Source organism: Pinus tabuliformis, chromosome 2_2, assembly GCF_031772625.1.
Source record: "Pinus tabuliformis cultivar Carrire ecotype Pingquan chromosome 2_2, CPIR1, whole genome shotgun sequence".
Lineage (NCBI taxonomy): Eukaryota > Viridiplantae > Streptophyta > Pinopsida > Pinales > Pinaceae > Pinus > Pinus tabuliformis.
This window is the reverse complement of record NC_142300.1, coordinates 487,377,392-487,389,889: the sequence shown is the minus strand read 5'-3', so window position 1 is coordinate 487,389,889 and position 12,498 is coordinate 487,377,392.

The window sequence follows — 12,498 nt, the reverse complement described above, 5'->3', positions numbered from 1 at the left end:
TTTTTCTGGAAGAAATACCAATATTACCTCCAAGAAGGGATATTGATTTTACCATTGATGTCATACCTCGATTTTTTTTAGTTTCAAAGTCCCCACACCAAATGAGTATTCCTAAATTAATGGAGTTGAATATTTAGTTACAAGATATTTTGGGTAATAAATATATAAGGATAAGTGTGTCTCTTTCAGGAGCACCAATTCTATTTGTGAAAAATAAGGATGGTACAATGAGATTTTGCATTAATTATAGACAGTTAAATAAGATGACCATAAAAAATAAATATCATTTTCCTATAATAGATGACTCGTTTGATCAAGTTAGAGGAGCTTCTATTTTCTCTCAAATCAATCTTAGATCAAGATACCATCAAATCATAATGAGAGATGAGGACATTTACAAAATAACATTTTGCACATGTTATGTGCATTATCAATTTGAAGTACTCCACTTTGGGATTACTGATCTACTAGCTAAATTCATGTGCCTCATCAACAACATATTTAGAATATTTATAGACAAACTTTTAATTGTTTTTATAAACAATATTCTAGTAAATTCAAAGAGTAAAGAAGAGCATGGCCAAAATCTATAGATGGTCCTTCAAACTCTTAGAGACAATGAACTATATGCTAAATTCAACAAGTTTTCATTATATCAGAAACAAATTCATTCCTTGGGACATGTAATATTAGAAGAAAGAATTGTTGTTGATCCAAAAAAGATAAAATCAATAATGAAGTAGCTAGTACCTAAAAATGCTGAAGAAAATAGATCCTTTATGGGCATCATTGGTAACTATAGGATATTTATAGAAGGGTTCTCCAAACTTGCATAACCAATTACCTCTTTATAGAAAAAGGAATCAAGTTTGAGTGGAGCCAAAGATGTCAAGATAGTTTTGACAACTCAAAACAATTGTTGACCACAACTCTGATTTTAAAATTTTTTGATCCCGATAAATATTTTGTGGTATGTAAATATGCATGTAAGGAAGGCCTAGGGGGATTTTTGATGAAGGATGGTCATGTTATTTGTTATGAATCTAGGAAGTTGAAGGGACATGAGAAAAAATATGCTACTTATGACCTAGAATTTGCAACCATTATTCATGCATTCAAAAAGTTGAGACATTACCTAATAGGGAGAAAATTCCAGTTAAGGACAGATAACGTTAGTCTCAAATATCTATTTGATAAACGTAAATTAAATGCTATGCAAGAAATATGGCAAGAATTTATTAGTGAATGTTATTTTTTATTACACATATCAAGGTGAAATAAAACAAAAAATTTGATGCTTTAAGTAGAAAACTTATTCAGAATTGTGTTGCAACAGAAATCATCCGGTCAACAAACTTAGTAGATCAAGTGAAGGAAGTTACAAATTATGATTCATAATATCTAAAAATCAAGGGAAAAAATAGAAAAATGAAAAATTGGATGAGAGAAGTGATTCTTTCAATATACAACTAAGATTTATTGTTGTTTAAAGGAAAAACTTATATATCTGATGACAAAAATTTGAAACAATTTGTCTTAGATGAGTTGCACAAAAGACCAACAGCTGATCAATCTGGCTATAAAATTCTAATCAATATATTAAGGAAGGATTTTTACTGGCCAAATATGAAAAATAAAACAACAAAATACGTAGCTAGATGTCTTCATTTTTAGCAAGTTAAAGCATCACATCAAGATCTTGTTGGGTTGTTGCAACCCTTACCCATTCCAAAATGGAAATGGGAAACAATTTAAATGGATTTCCTCGCTGGACTACCAAGGAATAAGAAACAATATGACTCCATTATGGTCATGGTTGAAAAACTTAGTAAAGAAGCATATCCTTCTTTGTTTTGAAAAGACATCGGGACAGTGTCAAATTTAAGTTGTGGGGGCGGGGGGGGGGGATGCGACATCCATTGAATTAATAATTTTGTAATTAAATGTGAATAAGTTTATTGATGGTTAAGGGTTGCTACATTGGAAGACAATTGAACATTTTAAATATCATTAAATTATTACTAATAATAACTGGTTGAAAAGCTACATTTATTATGTTTATTTTTGTAAATAGAGGAATTTAGAAATTAATTGTTCAAGTACAAATGGCTTAAACATAAAAGGTTTTAATTTAATTATGAAAGTTTTATTACCCATCAATAAGTCCAAGGAATTTAATCTAAATGATTATATTTAAATGACAAATTATGGTACTAGCCAATTAATTGTTTCTTGGATGACAACGAGTTGTCCTCAAGAGTGAGAAATGGGAGCTCATAAATGAGCAGATAACTTCCTGCGACCTGTTAAAGATGTGGAGGAAGTTATTAACCATCCAAAGAGTGGTAGTTGGATGGGAATACAATTTATTTTCTTTTGGATTTTGTCTCATTGTTTTGAGAGAATAAGAGACTGTAGAGAAGCAAAGAAAATAAGATAAGAGAATATACTTGCAAGCCTGAATTTGCTCGAGGGAATACTATTTTCCTTCTGTGTCAAGGCTAGGAGGAGCCATGTACTTGGATTTTAAATTCTAGAAAATATATTTTTCCAAGTCAGTGTTTCTACTCAGAGTATTATCTTTCATATTGAAAAGGAAAAGTTGAAATACTATTTTCTTTAGAAAACATGTATATAATAGTTTCTATTGTATACTCAATTTTATTATGAGCTATCGAGAATGTTTTTACTTCTGAAATCAAGGACAAGTATCAAAAATGATTTTTTTTTTTTGCTAGATAACGATTAAATTTTTGGTCAAGAATATTTGTAGAAGCAGTAGTCTACTTAAATGAAAACTATACAAAAATGAAATATAGAATATTGTTGAAAAAGAAAGACATTTAGATGTATATTTTGTGCATTCTATTTATTATTTACAAGATAATATATGTAGTAAGTAAGATGTAATTTTCTTCTTCAAAGTTACTTAAATATATAATAGTGATGTTACAAAATGTTTAGATGGAGGTGAGGCAATGAAGATAATTATGATATAGATATCATAAAATATTATCCGAGGTGGAAATGGTTGAAAAATTACATTTAATATGTATATATAATATATGGTTAGTCCCTTGGGAAAGAAACTAGATATATAAAAATAATAATATAAGATTGTAGACACACACATATATATACTATTAGAAAAATACTTTTAGTAAAATATTATGATAGTAAAACAAAAATTAGAAAGTATCTGAAAACCTTTTGCTAAGAAAAACACTAAGAATACATTTGAAAATATTATCTTGGGTCAAAATTTCATCATCAAAATTAATGAAGAAAATACATATTTGTGGGTTTAACCAAGTCGGCCCTAACATCATCAAGTTAGACCCAAAAGTGGAAAATCCACCTCCTAACTCTCATATAAATAGACCTTCATTGAACCTCATTTGGAAATCCATCATCACATCATCTCTCAAATTTGCAGAAGTAAATCTACATGTTCAAAGGAGTAAGGAGAAATTTCAGATCTACATTGAACAAATGTTCTTCTCTTTTTTACTTACATTGATTGTTGTTGACTTGGGCACTTTTCTGTTACTTTGACTAGGATTTTTTACTATGGAAGGAGGAAAATTATTCCAGGAACCTTTGACTTTGTTTACCATTGTTCTGGGCATGTTTACTGAGGTTGACTATAGGATTTGACTAGAATTTAACCACAAGCTTGACTGAGGCATTTGAATAAAATTTGCAAGAGACTTTGACTTTGTTTTGACTAATATTTTTGAGTATGTTTGAAGGTATAATATTTCACTGAAATATTCTCTACATTGACCAAATTTCTCACTCTATTTTCTGAGTGTTGATTGTAGGTTTGACTGTTGACTTTGACTGAGAGTTATAAGGTCTACTTGATTGAGGTTAATTAGGCTTCAACAATTTTAAATTTGAACCTCTATTGAAGATTGTTTTCATCGACCAGATTTGACTCTCTCTCTCTCTCTCTCTCTCTCTCTCTTTATTTATTTTGACTTGGTTGACTTGGAATGTCAAATATTTGACTTTGAATAATTTTTTGATGCACTATTGGACTATGTATCTCAAGATGAACATTGATCAACAAAGAAGAAGATGATTTGATTCTTGGTTTTCCCTCTTGTGGGGTTTCTCCCTAGTCTTTAACTCTCATTGTGCTTGGCTATCTTCTATTGTGTATTATTGTTTACTATTCTACCTATAATTACTTAACTATTTCTAGGGCCAATGAAATTTAATGCTCTATTGTTTTAAGTAATTATAACAGCATACAACATGTGAAAATTTAACAAATCGGTCTGTATAAAAGTCAGTAAGAGGCAAGGCATCCCTAGAGAGGTGTACCAAGAAACAAAGATAACATCTAAAAGAGATTGTATAAGCATACAAGGATGTGTTCCAAGAGCCTAAAGGGTTAATGCCTAAGAGGGAAGTGGAGCATTATATCTATGTATTTTTTAACCCACCATTTCCAAACATTGGGGTATATAGGAAGTTGCTTATAGAATAAGTTAGTGAAGAAACAATTGTGGTGTCTACATGAATAACTCCTATATTCTATGGATGATTTGGCACCAATGATCAGAAAGAGTTGATAGAAGATACAGTTTCATAAAAGAGGTCAAAAAGTATAAGAAAACGATATCAAGATGATTGATAGATTGGGTTAAAAGGAAAACTTACAAACAAATATAAATGTTACACCTGAGTGTAGTGTACCACCTTGGCAAGGTTAGTTTTGTCACACTTCGAGAGGGAGATTTTGATGTAATGATACAAGATTATGCATGATAGACTTATGTACATTATCATATGCTGTAGACCTCGTCTGGTTCACCTAGTTACTATGTGCTTATGGTAATATCTATGATTGTGTGTAAAGGAAATGATTTTGGTTAAAAGCATATTATCAATGTTTTCTCTTTCGGTATCCTAGTTTGGACATAGGTGTATGACATGGATGGTAATCTAGGATTGAGACACATATATCCATAGATGATCATGATTATATGGAACATATCGTTAATGATGATTTATGGATGATACATGATTTGTATGATTATAGATGCTTAATATTGTACTGAGCAATATGTGGCAAGGGACATGGTTATTTTCAAAAAAGGATGCTAAAATTATAAATGATTGTTGAAGTCATGATACATGATTTTTATGATAATATAAGCTTAATATTTTATTCATAATTATGTGGCAGGGGAAGTGGTTACTTGCAAACAAGGATGTTCAAATTATAAATGGTTGTGGAAGTCATTTCCCCAGGATCAAAATGATTGTGGAGGTCATGCACTATCTTTGGTAAAATATGAATAAGTTAATTTTGAAATTCATTTGATTCCTTTGATCTATGAGATTGTGATGTGTGGAGGTCTTGGAACAAGGCCTTACCAATGAACCATTAGATGGCCATGAGCTCACAATCAGTACCTTAAGGTGAAGCATGAAGTTTCAAATTATAATAGATAATAAGCCATGGAAATTAGGGCGTGAAGTCCTAAATCCATGAAAGATAAAGAAGTGGAGTCTTGGATCTCTAATAAAAGGATTAGGGCGCAGAGTCGTAAATCACTGCAATATAAAGACATGGAGTCTTGGATCTATAAAAAATATATTGGTAAGTGGAGTCCTAAATATTTAACATATCAAGGTGTGGAATCTTGGATCCTTGGAGTAGATGAGTGCATAGAGTCCTCAATCTACTAAGGTGTAGAGATGTATGCAATAGGGATGACAAATCCCTATTTTTTGGAAGAAAAATACCACTCATAGGTAGCTCAAAGATGAATTTCCTTAATAAAATATCATTTCTAACAATTCTATAGTGACTTTATAAAATAGAAAGCCATGTCTAACATCTCAAGTATGACTTTTCAAAAATAGTAAATCACCTTCAGTCAATGGGTAATCAAGTATAGTTGAAGGAAAATCACTTAACTTATCATTAATCAATCCTAACAGTTCAATATCGACTTAATACTCTGTTGGGTCCCTATAATGCTAGTAATTACCCCATTACTATTGTAGTTGCATCCCTTATTAATATTGTTGTGCCCCTATTATCCCCATATTGTTATTACTGTGCCCCATAGAATCCCTCTATTGTTATTTTTGTGGCTTTATATTATTATTGTTAGGTCGGCTGGGCTATATTGTGACTCCTTAGACTCCTATATATAGAAAGGAGGTTTTGTCATTTGAATCATCGAAGAATTGTTCATTTATGTAATGTAAAGGAGGTTGCCCCCTTGAAGAGGCTGAATTCTAAGGCGTTGATATATATTTTCTATCTTCTCTTGAGCTGGGTTCATAACATTTGGTATCAGAGCTTTGGATTCTAGCGTTTCTCTGCTCCAAACAGGTCATCGTGGAATTTTCGCTATAAATTTTTTTCTGCGATGCTTCAGAAGTTGCAAAAACAACCCATTTGAGAAGAAATCGTGCTGAACCTTGGGTCCAAATTTCAGATCTTTTCACGCTATATTTACGGAGATGTGATCTGAGGAAATTGGTCTTTTTGCAGACTCCTGAATTACATTTCAAACAGGTGACCTAGGGAAAATCGTCATAACTTTCTCTCTGGGGATCAGATTGAAATTTCATAAGAAGGTCTAGAAGGAGGATGGACTTTAGTTTCTTTTATCCATTTTTCAGATCCAAAGGTCGAAACAGTGACTCATGGAACGTCGTACAAGTTCTCTCTACTGAACTAGTCTATAATGAAGTCACTGTGGGAGATTTCGCATAACTCTTCCTTGGAGAATCCAATTTGGGTCAGACTTGTGCCATTAGAAAGAGGACACAGAGGGATACTGTAGGTCACAAATTCAGAACTAGATGATCAGAAAGTACAGAGATACATCAGAGGCAATATCGAGCTCCTACAAAGTGAAAAAAGGTGTGTAGATTTTCTTAAATTTTTGCTTAAGCTTGGTTTGAAAATTTATTTTGAAGGAATTCAAAGGGCATAGTAGAGCATTATTATCAGTAACTGATGCACCGAGGAAAGAAAATGCAAACACCTAGTAAAGAACCTAAAAGCTCTAGCATGACTCATGAAGAAGAGGAAGAAATGCTACATGATTTATCAAAATTACAAGAACAAGTGCAACAAATGTCACTGTCACAAAAGCTAACAGAATCTAAGATAAATGGCGTGGAAGCTAAGATGAATGGCATTGAAGCTAAGATGGATAACTTGAAGATAGATTTGAACAAAAATTTGAAGATAGGCATGGCAGATTTGAAGACAGATCTGACAAATTTTCTACAAGAAATACTTACCAATGGTGAAAAGGTAGTAAAGGAAACTCATGATGCGAACAAAAGAAATGTTAATCATGATTTCTTAGACTCTAATGTGGGATTGAAAACCCACCACATTCCAAAAATTGATATGAGGAAGTTTGATGGCAAGGATCCCGCAACATGGATATTACAAATGGAGCAATTTTTCGATCTCAATAATGTGCAAAACACACAAAAGGTACGTATTGAAACTTTATATTTGGAACCAAATCAGTTTGTATGGTATCAATGGCTTTGCCCTCGTAAACAATTTATCACTTGGGCAATTTTTACGGAAGAATTGATAGCACATTATGAGGATACAAAAAGCAACACTATTTTTAGCCAATTGATAAGTCTCAAACAAAAGAGTTCAATAATGGAGCACATTGAGGAGTTCCAAAAATTGAACATAAGGGTAAAATATATTCCAGAGGATCATATGATTGATGTGTTCATAGGGACTTTAAAGGATATTATCCAACATGATGTTCGCCTTTGGGAACCTGATTCATTAGAGAAAGCATTTAGGATAGCAAGAAAAATGGAAAGCAAAATTATGGCAACCAGGAAGCATACCACTCATAGCTATAAAGGTGGAAGTGTGGTTGCTCCTAGTCTTCCACAACCTATAAGGTTGACACCACAACAATTGGAAGAAAAAAGAGAAAAAGGGCTTTGTTATAGTTGTGATAGCAAATACACTAAAGGTCATAAGTGTGCTGAGAAGAGATTATTCTACATAGATTGTGAAGAGGAAGAAGAAAAGGAGCAAGAAAAGTCAAAAGAAGAGGATATACTCAAGGAACAAAGCCTAGATAGAGAAGAAATGAATCCGACCATATTTTGTAATGCATTGGTGGGAATTACCACTCTTCAAACCATCAAGATAGAAGGACAAATCAAGAAGAAGAAAGTACTAATGTTGATTGATTTAGGAAGTACCCACAATTTTGTTCATTGTAAGGTAGAAAAAGAATTGAATTGCTTCTTATACCCAGCACGAGAGTGTCAAGTGATGGTTGCAAATGGAGGAACAATAAATTGCTCTGGAAAGTGCCATAATATCAAGATATCGATGAGAGAATATGTATTGACTAGCCCAATGCTTTCCATTCCAATGGGAGGTGCTGATGTTGTACTAGGAGTACAATGGCTACAATTGTTGGGTACAATAGCTTTCAATTTTCAAGAACCTTTCATGAAATTCTCCGTGGAAGGAAAGGAAGTTGAATTAAGGGGTATTGTAGGGAAACCGGGAAAGATAATTAGCTCTATTGGTATGACAAAGCTTCTAAAAAAGGAACAAATGGGTGTAACTGCACAATTATGTTCGTTAGATGTTTCCACATTACAATCATCTATTTCTCCAGATCTCCAAAAAGTATTGGACAATCATTCCAAGGTATTTGAGACTCCCAAAGGTCTCCCACCTATTCGTGATCATGATCATGCTATTCATTTGATTCCAGGAAGTGTTCCTCCAAAACATAAGGGTGTACAGCTATCTCTATGCCCAAAAGAGTGAAATTGAACGTATGGTTACATAAATGATAGAGGCTAGTATAATTCAACCGAGTCAAAGTTCTTTCTCTGCTCCAGTAGTATTAGTGCACAAGAAGGATGGATCATGGTGCATGTGCCCGGATTATAGGGAGCTCAACAAGCTCACTATTAAATATAAGTTTCCCATTCCCGTCATTGATGAATTACTGGATGAATTGCATGGATCAATTTACTTCACCAAGTTGGATCTTCATTCAGGATATCATCAAATCATAATGAAGACTGAAGACATTCTGAAAACAATGTTTAGAACTCATGAGGGTCATTATGAATTTTTGGTCATGCCTTTTGGACTTACCAATGCACCTTCAACATTTCAAGGTTTGATGAATTCCATTTTCAAACCATTCCTTAGAAAATTTGTGTTAGTATTTTTTGATGATATACTAATCTATAGCAAGTCTTGGAAGGATCACGTTGAACATGTTGACAGGGTGCTACAACTATTGGAGGAGAAACAATTATATGCAAAAAGATCAAAATGTTTCTTTAGAGTACAAGAGGTGGAATATCTGGGTCATATCGTATCTCATGAAAGAGTTAAGGTAGACCCTGGAAAAATTAAAGCCATTAAGGAATGGAAAATCCCCACATCCATAAAGCATTTGCGAGGATTTCTCGGGTTGATAGGGTATTATCACAAGTTTGTTAAGAATTATGGGAGAATAACAACATCTCTAACAACATTATTGAAGAAAGATGCATTTTCATGGACTCCAGAAGCAACAAAGGCCTTCGAACATCTTAAAGAGGCAATGTGCCAAGCACCGGTCTTAGCTACACTAGACTCCACAAAAACCTTTATTGTGGAATGCGATGCTTTAGGAAATGGAATTGGTGCTGTTTTAATGCAAGATGAAAGGCAGATTTATTTTGAAAGTCATCCAATCAAGGGGAAGTTTTTACACAAAGCTATTTATGAGAAGGAAATGTTGGCAATACTCCATGCACTTAAGAAATGGCGACCCTACCTAATGGGAAGACACTTCAAGGTAAAAACGGATCATGATAGCCTTAAATATTTTTTAGAACAAAGATTATCCTCTGAAGAGCAACAAAAGTGGGTCACAAAGATGTTGGGTTATGACTTTGAAATCATCTACAAAAAAGGGAAGCAAAATGTGGTGGCAGATGCACTCTCAAGAAAGGATGAGGATGTGGAAGCATTGTTGTGCGCCATTTCTATTATCCAACTAGATTGGATAAATGAAGCAAGGGAGGAATGGAAGAATGACAAAGAAGTATGGGCACTTATTCGAAAGTTACAACAAGATTCTAGTACGTCTGGTACATTTAGTTGGCAAAATGATTCTTTATGGTACAAAGATCGCTTATACCTCTGTAAGAATTCCCAACTAAAACAAAAGATTCTTATGGAATTGCACACTTCTCCCTTAGGAGGGCACTTGGGATTTTTAAAAACTTACCACAGGGTTAAGAAGCAATTTTTTTGGGATGGCCTTAAACTGGATATTCAAAAATTTATGGTGGAATGTTTGGTTTGCCAACAAAATAAAGTTGAAACAATTAAGACGCCAGGTCTATTACAAACTTTATCCATTCCAAGCCAACATTGGGAGGAGGTTTCAATGGATTTTATCACAGGTTTACTGAATTTTGAGGGAAAAAGTGTCATCATGGTGGTAGTTGGCGGACTTACTAGGTATGCACACTTTTGTGCATTATAACATCCATTTAAAGCTAGTAGAGTTTCTACTGCATTTATGGAAACAATTCAAAAGCTACATGGAAACCCAAAGATTATTGTAAGTGACAGAGATCCCATTTTCACGGGAAATTTTTGGACATAATTATTTTCTTGTCTTGGTACTCAGTTAGCTCATAGCTCATCTTATCATCCTCAATCTGATGGGAAAACTGAGATAGTAAACAAATGTTTGGAAGGATATCTTTGTTGCTTTGTATCAGATAAACAGACACAATGGGTCAAATGGCTGCCTCTAGCTGAATGGTGGTATAACACTTCCTTCCATACAGCAACAAAAATGACCCCATTTATGGTACTTTATGGATATCAACCACCATCTATCACATCATATTTAAGAGAAAATTATAAGGTTCAAGCAGTGGAACATCACATCAAACATCAACAACAAGTCCTCCAACTCTTAAAGGATAACCTCGTGTTGGCACAGAATAGAATGAAATAACAGGTAGATCAACATCGCAGCGAAAGAAGTTTTGATGTAGGTGATTGGGTATTCCTACGGCTACATCCATATAAGAAAATGTCCCTCAAGCAAGCTAAGAAGGATAATAAATTATCACCAAAGTATTATGGTCCGTACAAGGTGTTGCAAAAGATTGGGACTATGGCATACAAATTGGAGCTTCCTGCAGCTTCTCGATTGCACCCAGTTTTCCATGTTTCATGTTTAAAGAAGGTTATAGGCGACAAGCTCCCAGTTCAAACAATATTTCCAGAACTTGACGAGGAAGGAAAAATTATATTGGAACCGGAAGCAGTCACAGAAATAAGAACTCGACAGCTACGGAATCGATCAATTTCAGAGTATCTTATCAAGTGGAAGAACTTATCTGCTGAAGATTCCACATGGGAGGATGAGAATTTTATACATAAGCATCCAGAACTACTCAAGCGTTGAGGACAACACTTTTTTTGAAGGAGAGGGGCATGTTGGGTCCCTATAATACTAGTAATTACCCCATTACTATTGTAGTTGCATCCCTTATTAATATTGTTGTGCCTCTATTATCCCCATATTGTTATTAATGTGCCCCATAGAATCCTTCTATTGTTCTTTTTGTGGCTTTATATTATTATTGTTAGGTCGGCTGGGTTATATTGTGACTCCTTAGACTCCTATATATAGAAAGGAGGTTTTGTCATTTGAATCATCGAAGAATTATTCATTTATGTAATGTAAGGGAGGTTGCCCCCTCGAAGAGGCTAAATTATAAGGCGTTGATCTATCTTTTCTATCTTCTCTTGAGCTGGGTTCACAACATACTCAATATTATTAATATTATTATTATAGTTTGTGAGACTATGATATTATTATTAAAAGGGAATTAAAAGTCACCTTCATCTCCTCAATCACTTCACACCTCTCTCCTTGATGATTCTCATGGCTCTATGTAACTCTTTGTCTCTCTTTTAGGCACTCATAAAAGAATGGAATATTCCTCTTACACTCATTAAAGACATGTCATAAAAGATTCCTCTTATGCTCTCTTTAATGCATATGTTACACTCTCCTTAACTAAGGCATGCATACCTCTCATTAATGGAACGCGTTTCACTCCTCTAAATGGAATACAAGGCATGCATATTACTCCTCCTTTATGCAAATAAATTGTTGCTCCTCCTATATATGTGTCTAATGTATTCTCACTTGGGAAGGAGGTGCATTGTATACCAAGAATTGGAGAGATTTAAAAAAAAAAGGTAGTATGAGAGGTAGAGACTTAGAGAGTAGCTAATTTATTTCGAAATGAAATTGAAATTCCTAAACTAAATTACTAAGTAGCTCTATGTGGTGGAGCTGGCCATGAGTGGTATTGGGATGAAGTGAAACTTATCTTCCTCATCTTTCCTTGGATGTCTATCTACTCCTATAATTTGGTATTATTTGTGAGCTCTTATAGCTTGGGGGTTCTAGG